We start from the raw sequence: 7223 nt of genomic DNA on the forward strand, positions 1-7223 counted from the left end.
ATAAATTTCCATTTATGCTTAATTTATAATGGTTTTTAAGCATTTCTCTTTCTCCCCCAAAGAATGGTCATTCCTATGACATTCTCAATTCGAATAAGATGAAGCTTCTCATGAAGCATTTCTCTAATCTAAAAGTAATTTCTATGCTTGTTTAATTGGAGGCCAAAATAATGGCTTTTTAATACTTTTATGCTATTTAATTTATGGTAAAATTATGAATCAATCCATAATTGGATAATGATCCAATTAGTGGTTATTCTAATCACATGGATAATACTAAACCTTATGCTTTCAAATTATTTGAGAATTATCAGTAATAGCATAGCGGAGCTATGGTAAATTTTTTTAAAAATACACATAAATCATTTTCATATATTATGAAAAGAGGACTTCCTACCAAATTCTAGGATTAATCATCCTAGATAAATTTTCACTATATTGGAATCCAAATGAGGAAAGTGTAATTCCTAGTGTAAAAGGAATTAATGAAGATTTTTATTTAAATTTTAAGAGAAAATTTAGTTAAATTTATCTTTTTGTATTGATAAGATTAAATGATGAAAGAGGAATTCCCACCATATTGGAATTCAAATGTTTAAATGAGAAAAGTGGAATTTTTAGCTTAATGAAATTAATGGATATTTTTATGTAATTTTTAAAAATAATTTTAAGTGGATTTAATTTATGGTAAAAGAGAAATTCCCATGATAATTGGATTGCACTCATTAAAATGAGAAAAAGAAGGATTTCAAGTTTCTTCAAAAAAATAGGTATTGATATTTTAGTTAAAAAGAGAATTTTTATGATATTTAAGAAAAGATGGATTTGAATTAAATTTTAGTGTCAAAAGATGAATTTCCACCATAATTCTACCTAATGAATCAAGGCTGAGAAATTATGTGGCATAAAGAATATCTTTGGATATTTTAATTGATAAAATCACTAAATTGATATTTACCCAAAATCTAGATGTTTAGTTGAAGGGAATCCTTGATCGAATGAATTTGGTTAGACTACGTGAGGGATGGACAGTAAACCTAATTGTCCTTCTCTCGATCTGAATCAAACAAAAACTTTGTGAGCAATTTCAGTTACTAAATCCAAAGAATAGACTACCGAAACTAATCTTGTTTTTCCTTGACCAAACTCACCAAGAATCTAGTTAGACAAATGGACAAAATGATAGGTAGATTACCCTCATGAGAGATCAAGGATTGTCATTATGAAACTGGGAATTATGGAAAAAGGGTTGTTGGAACGGATCTTAAATTGGAATTTTACTTGCATTGGAACCTCTGTTTTTTCATTCCAAGGATTGTTTTACGCCAGAATGCTGGAGGAAGCATTTGGCTTACGTTTTTCTAAGAGGAGGTTCGTTTGGAATAGTTGGCGGGGAGTCGTCAAGGGACGTTGCTCGTGGCAAAGCTTGCCAAGGTCTTGACCAGCCTCGATACGGTTAAAATGGTATGCTTCCGGTAGTACGATGGGCGAGGACCGACGAAGCGGTCCCTGAGTGAAGTGCTAGGACACCTAAAGAGGATCCTAGTAGAGGGTTCTGACTAGGCGATGCATGGGCTCGCGGTTGCTAGGACACCCATGCGTACGTCGAGGAAGATTTCGGATGGACAAAAAGGAAAGATTTTTAGGAACCAAATTTTGAAACTGGATCTCGTTTTGGTTGGCCAGCCGGTCTTCAACGGAGAGTTTAGAGGATACATTTTTGTAATACAATGGACTCGAAATTTTGGATAATAATGATCAGAAATATTATGATTTCTACTGAAGGATTGTTTTTAAAGCCAGTCGAATCTCTTATAAATGGCAAGTTCATATTGGGTGTGTACGTGGTATGCCTACATTGATTTTTGCATGAATCACCGGGCCTGGGAACTCTTTTCCTCGGTACCTGGGAAAAAACCCAACCAAATCTTTATAAAGGAATCCCACCAATTCAGTGGTCAGGTGGTTGGCTAACCCATGGGCCGTAGGCTGAATCGGAGGATTTGTGAGAAACAACTAGATATGATTAGTTACGTTATTTAGTTTTAAATCCTGAGAAGACCTTGTTCTGTGGGAGGGGATCTTCAGCTGTGCCTCGTAAACGAGGAAAAAAGCGGTGATTCCATGGACCAAGTACAAGTCTCTTCTTGATCTGACCATGTGACTTCAGGTTTGGTCAGATAAGTTTATCTAGTTAAGACTTGACTCATTAGAGTAATTTTCTCGCTAGAAGATTTTTCCTAATTGGTGGAATCGCCCGTGCCTTCCAGGTGAGGGGAGTCTTCCGGGCCCGGTCTCGGAGGGGCCGCTCGGGCTAGCCTCTCGTCCCAGACATTTGCATGGGACGGGAGGCCGACGCTGCTTCCGCCACCCAACAAGAGCCCCGGAGCGGGGGCGGGGGACTTCACAGCTGGTATCAGAGCTTTGTTGAAAGCTAATAAGGATAAACAAATTCTTATCAGAAATTGATAACAAAAACTCAGAAATGGCATTTTTCATAATCTATTTTCATTCCATAAGCTTCTTTAATGAAGAATTTTCAAAGAAATTATTTTTATAGATGGAAGTTTCATACTTATCTGGTATTTTTGACCTCACCCAGTCTCGCAAGACATGACTGCGCCCTTTGAGCATCTTATCTCTTCCACTGCAACTCGAACAAGCTGAGTCAGACGAAATTTGCCTCTAGGGCAATGATAGATGCAGTATCCCCCTTATCTTTCTATGTTGCCCTGCTCTATGCATCAATAGTGACACATACATAATTAGGTCTGTGCTATAATTTGTAGTATTCTTTGTGTTTCCATGGTTCAGATGCCTCTTTGTTCTCATTATCTTCTTCTCTCCTTTGAACTTTATTCAATCAACAAACATGGGCATTCCCATAATAGCATCACCCACCACCACTCGAGAGGTTGCACCAAGGGAAGGGGTTGTTTTTTTATGTCACATGGTCCTATCCGTTAGCACTTGCAAATCGGCGGGGCCGCTTCCAATGTACTTGCCCTCCATGAATGCAAGTTGTTGAGCACTTTGTAGGATTGCATTTATCAGGTCAATGACACATGCATCATATAAGGATATCTTGTGCTTATATCCCTTTCCAGCAAGCCAGCTCCCGTGTGTGGATTCAGCTAGGTTTTTCTGTGGCACCATCGCATTTGCCTTTGGGTCCCCACCTTGAATGATAAAGTGTCCCCAACGCCCTACACGCTAGTGCCACCAGCTCAACCAATAATCAAGCTTGAGAAGGCTAAGATCTGTCACCCTTACTTGTGGCCCACCAAGCACGTATTTTTCTAAATTGAACCAATGCATCTTCAGTAGCACACGTTCTCCATTCTTCACACATTTTGATGTGGCTTTCACGATGACATGAGAAAATATACTTCTCCGTGTGACTATTGAGGCTATCTCACCAATGAACAAGGCACGACCTCTCCCTATCCGGAATTGCCTCTCCATTGTTGAACACCTGCCGTATGCATTCCAATTGGTAGCTACCTTGTTAGCCATAAAACCACAAACATTAGTTGCTCGGTTGCATGTGTGTTTAACCATTACAACATTTAGATTATCCCAAAACATTGCTTGGGCAACCTCGTCCTCCTGCTGAAACTCTGCCCATGCTGTTGTCAGTAATTGTTGTAAATTGCCCACAAAGAACACAACAATTTTAGTGGGCAGACAAGTTAGAGAGCTAATCACACACAAGGGAAGGTGATGGATACTTACTACGGGTCATACACATGTGCAACCATTGTGTGCCATCCATCTATTCAATGAACATGATCAAAACACACCCATGCATCCTTGAGGTCTCCATTCTTATCAATGTCCATGCGTTCAACAATATCAACTCATGAAGAACTCAAAATGGCACTTCCGCTTTAATTCTAAGATAGCTTCAAGCCCACTCCCGGAAAGTTGGCTGCCCTTTCTACTATTCATTACCATTTGCTTCATTCTGAAATGCAGTTTTACATCAAATCAAAAGTGAATGTAGCAGGGGCATTTATAATCCATGCAATGAATCCTTACTTGTCTAGCTGGAGCAAGCCTTCCAATTTGTCCACCATGTCTGCAAACTTCTACTCTGACATATACTCTCCTCGTAATTTATCTTCATCAATGAATGCCTTCATAATTAGCTACTGTAAGATTCCTCCCCAGCCCCTCAAGATGTCCAGTTTCTTCCCCTGTAATCAATCCCCTTTTCAGAATAATAAATGATCTTGTTTCTACCTGTTTTGGCCTAGAGAGAGAAAATATTCTAGAGAGAGATAACTTAGTTTTTAGATATCTTTGGATGGAAAAATATCCTTTCTTATTAAACTAAATTCTCCTAAAACAAAAATTCAAAAAGAACTTTTGTTAGATATCCGTAACACCGCTATACGGGCGTTACCACAGGAGGGGACGGCCTCTGGCTCACCACCCAGCCATAGAGGAAGAATGAGGATTGCCTCTCATCCCCCAGGCTATATAGTGTGTGGCCTGTCATCCACACTAGCCTGGCTACCCATGACTCCGCATGGGCGTCCTCTCCCATTGAACCCCGGACATGGCCATCCGGTCTGCCGTCGGTCACAGGCATTACAGCCTACGTGACATTACCCCCCCTTAAGAAGAGTTTTCGTCCTCGAAAACAAACTGGGGAAACCTTTTGGAAATTGTACTACGGCGTTCCCAGGTTGCCGCCTCCTCATCCCTATCTGTCCATTTAACAAGTACCTCCTGATACACTTTATGTCGGGTTTGTCTGTCACGATACTCTGGAATCTTTTCAGGTTCATGTGGTATCTTTGGTGGCTCTATCAAGTCCACCAAAATCTCTGGAGAAACTGCGTTCTCTAACCCGTGAAGTGATTTCTTCAGTTTACTGACATGGAAGACATGATGGACTTGAGAACTCTTCGGTAACTCAAGTTTATATGCTACGTCCCCAATCTTCTTAAGGATTTTAAAAGGACCACAATATCTCGGAGAAAGTTTATCACACTTTCTCGTTTTCATGGTTTCTGACTGCGCAGGAACCTTGAGAAATACAAAGTCACCTTCTGCAAAGGTCACCTTTCTCGTCCTTTATCCACATAAGTTTTAGCGCGATCCTGAGCGCTACGAATGCTCTCTTGTGCGGCTCTGAGCATATCATTCATATCTTCAAGGAAATCCTTGACAGATTGAATCTTCTCCTTTTCTAGGCCTACAGCCATTGGAGATCTCGGCTGGAATCTATACATTAACATGAGTGGTGTAAATCCAGTCTCGCTGAGTGTTTGGAGCTGTATAGGTAAACTCCAATAAGGGCAAGTACTCTTCCCAATTAGATTTCTTCTTACTAACATAAGAACGCAACATATCCTCTAGAATTTGGTTAACTCTTTCAGTTTGACCATCAGACTCCGGATGATCTGCCGTACTCATACTCAGAGTAGTACCCAGCTTTTTGAAGACTTCCCTCCAAAAATGACTGTTGAACTTTCTATCTCTATCCGACACTATATCTGCGGGTAGGCCATATAGCTTATAGAGATGTTCAATAAAGAGTTTTGCCAACTCTGGCGTTTTTACAGTTTTCTCGTGGTAATAAACTTTGCCATTTTAGTTAACCTATCCACTACCACCCACACCAAGTCATTCCCTCGACTCGTCTTGGTGGGTAAATCGTAATGAAATCCATGGAAATGCTTTCCCATTTCCCTTGAGGAATCTCCAGTGGATGGAGTAGTCCTCCAACCTTAAGACGTTCATGTTTATTGACCTGGCACTTACTGCATTTCAGCACATAAGTCTGGACGTTCTTAAACAAACTAGGCCAATAAAACTGTCTTTTTACTAGTGCATAGGTCTTCTGAATCCCAGGATGACCCGCACTTGGACTATCATGACTTTCTTTAAGAATTTAGGCCTGAAAGTCACCAATAGTTAGTACACATACTCCGACGTGCCATTACAGGCTACGTGACATTACAAACTAGGCCAATAAAACTGTCTTTTTACTAGTGCATAGGTCTTCTGAATCCCAGGATGACCCGCACTTGGACTATCATGACTTTCTTTAAGAATTTAGGCCCGAAAGTCACCAATAGTTGGTACACATACTCCGACGTGCCATTACAGGCTACGTGACAACTTTCCAATGTGCAATTGGAATTAATTGAAAATAGGTAAAAAGGACCTTATCCTGAGGGTCCAGATTTTTTAAAAATTTTGGATTAAGGTTCCTATGGACCAATAAGATTAATCCAAATGTAGGGAAGAGATAAATTGAAGAATAAAAGAAAATCTCCCAAAAATGAGTAAATACTTACATAAGATGAAGAGTTGACTAAGGACAAGGTTTATTAGTTAAAAAAGAAGAGATATTTAGAGGAGCTGATGCATTTTTGACACCTCAGTGTGGGGAATTTTCCTCATGAAGGAGGCACCTATTTCACATGTGTGGATGATTTTTAAACTCACAAATAATGAGGTATTTTCATCTCTCCTCTCTCCTGTTTCAACTAGATCCCAAAAAGTAAGCTAAACTGACCTAAAAATGGTCAAAAAGTGACCAAATTGATCTGGAAAATTCTAGAATCAATTTGCTTGGTTAGAGGATCACTTTTTCCTATATATAGAAGCCTCCCCCTTTGTAAAAGTTTAATGGTGTTTATGCACTGTTACTCTGCTTCTGTGTCTAGAGCCATTTAACATTAAATTTCTTGATAATTCAATTGTTTTTTGGCCTAATCCTCTCCAAGTGAATTTGGTGGCCACTCTTGTTGCAAACAAGAGTAGAACCCTCAATCCCTCAAGCCAAAGGAAATCTTACAAGCTCCATGTAAGCTTAATTCTTACTTATTTTGTGAATTTTTAAATCTATGCTTTTCTCAAATTTTATGCTTTGTAAATGTTGAATTAAAATCTGATGCTATGCCTTGATGGAAAGGCCACCCCCTTCTCTTCTTTATAATTCAGCCCTTCTCAATCCTAGAAAGTTTAATTAAGATATTGATTAAACTCTTTTCATTGTTTACTCTCTTGATTTTTAGAAAATGGAGTAGATTAGAGATATTAGAATTCAAATTGGATTAATTCAAGTCATAAATTAAATGATAAAATTGAGAAATGGTCAGCCATACAAAGGACGTTATGGCAAAATTTTCTTAAGTTTTGTGGAACTAAAGTTTATCTCATTAGGTTATTCTAAAAGAGTAATTCCCTCCGTTTGTGCATAA

This window comes from Cibotium barometz, chromosome 30 (genome assembly GCF_041138505.1).
Source record: "Cibotium barometz isolate CiBa-2024 chromosome 30, ASM4113850v1, whole genome shotgun sequence".
Classification (NCBI taxonomy): Eukaryota; Viridiplantae; Streptophyta; class Polypodiopsida; order Cyatheales; family Cibotiaceae; genus Cibotium; species Cibotium barometz.